Source organism: Larus michahellis, chromosome 3 (genome assembly GCF_964199755.1).
Source record: "Larus michahellis chromosome 3, bLarMic1.1, whole genome shotgun sequence".
Taxonomy (NCBI): domain Eukaryota; kingdom Metazoa; phylum Chordata; class Aves; order Charadriiformes; family Laridae; genus Larus; species Larus michahellis.
Window position 1 is genome coordinate 35320602 of NC_133898.1, and position 2176 is coordinate 35322777.

Genomic DNA, 2176 nt, shown 5'->3' on the forward strand with positions numbered 1-2176 from the left:
TGCCAGGTCTGAGTCCCATCCTTTCCTAAGTTGGTGTGGCTTTTAAATGGTAAGTTTGAAACTGGCTCTTGAATTCTTTGATGTAATTGCTTGTATACATGTCAAATATGAAAGATCAAAACAGGCTGCCCTCTCTTCAGTATTGCTTTGGTGTAAGACTTGAAGTGAGCCTCTCTGAAGAGGAGAGGCTGAGTGTGGCTCTGTGTTTCTTTTGTCCTTTGGTTAGTTTCTATGTAAGAAAGCAATTTCTGTTATGGAGAGTAATAAGTGTTCACTGTGCATGCATTTTAAGGGAAAAGAACAGTACTTTTAATTCATGGTGGGGTTTTAACTAGACCTATTTAAGTGTTTACTCCTTCCAGCAATCTCCTCTTGGCAATCTCTTACACTTTTGCAACTTTCTTTCAACTGTAACAGAAAAGCTATCAATGGGAATTTCCCTATCAATAGATACTCTGGTTTAGGTTTCCTTTTGTTCTCATATCTATTACTGAGACTAATGGAGATTGAAAAATCACTGTTCTTTCCATGTGTTAGTGGGAGAAAATAAAGAATACTAGGGATGTAGTTATCCTCTTTGCTCTTGGCTCCTGCCATGCTGTGGTTGCGCTGTAAGTAGACCTCTGAAGGGGATTGCCTGACATTTCCTGTCACCCTTAACTGTCCTTCATTGAGCATTTGTCACCAAAGTTTTATGTACCAAATGCGTTGACATCCTGCAGTTGCTAAAATAGTAATTCTTTTCAGCATTTTATCTACTAAGAAGCTTTGTGAGGATAGTGGAGTGAGCTGGGTCCCCCAAAAGAAGAGAGGAATGTTGCTGCTTTTCATTTGAAAAGCTTCACCCACCCTAACAATTGAATAGAAGTATGTAGATTATCTGGCTGCTGATAGGTGGCATCCTGCAAAGTTGTTTCCACATGGTGATGGCCACTTGTTTCCAAACACGTCGAGGAATTCCAGTATTAGTGTACATATCCATGGCACGTCCTTTGTATGAATGCAAAGAAAATGTCTATAATTAGCTTCAAGTTTTGCAGCAAGTGCTTGTCGCCAGAACGTGTGGTGATTTCACATGGCAGATTCTCCGATACTCTCTGAACTCTTCACCCTTTATGGGTGTGTTCTATAAGATTGATTGATTTTTGCTGTTCTCTGAGTAAAACTTCTATTCTTGGCTTCCTAAAACTTGTCAGTATCTCTGTTTCAAAAGCATTACTGTTTGTAATTCTTGCATGCGGTGTTATGAATTGAGTGTTTATTGCACTCTGTAATTATTGGCACTGAATGAACTCTTACCTTATTTTGTAACTGATATAAGAACAACAGGGATTTAAATAGTATGATCCTTTGTTCATAATTATTTTTGTGAATAGAGCTTTTATGCACCTGCATCCTATTATTGGGCAACTGCTTTTGCATGTTAAAATGTGCTTTACTTGGAAAAGGAGGACAAGTTTTATTTTGGGGTTTTGGTTTTTTTAATGGTTGATACAAACAGTGGTTTGTTGCTCTAGTGGCTTGTACATGCTTGGGATCTTCCATCTGTAGCTCTCAAACCTTCTTAGTGTCATGAGAGGCTCAGTTCCTGGGATCTGTAAAACTTGCTGGTGTAATAGTCAACTTTCAGAAAAGCCCATTTTCCAAGCATTATTTTGGAGACACATTGCTTTAAATTTAGATCACAAGCCCTCTCCTGCACCTCTGAGATGCACCACAGTTCAAGGCAATTTTGCCAAAGAAGCACTTAAAGTTAGCTTTTAAAATTACATACAGCTTCACTATAATTGAATTGTCATATAAAAGCAATTTTGTTGATACTAAAAATGTCTTGTTAGCATGGGACGCCTTTCCTGAGACATTATGCAGTGAAAAACAAGCAAGTCTGTAATGGAAAGTTGCCATTTTTGTTTAATGTACTGAGAAGAACACGGTAACGTTCCCAGATGATCATACTGTCCTCTAAATGACATGTTACGTAAGAGATTTGTGCTGCCAAATTTAGTAGGATTAGAATTTTCCTCGGTGCTGCTGAATTCCAATACTGTCCTTGCTCTTTCTGCATGTTCATTGGCCAGAGCTATTACTGAGTTAAGTACAAGCAACATTTTGATGCAGATTATTGAGATAAAAGAACAGATTAGCTGTAAAAACGTTACTGTGCCTGTAGCAGCTA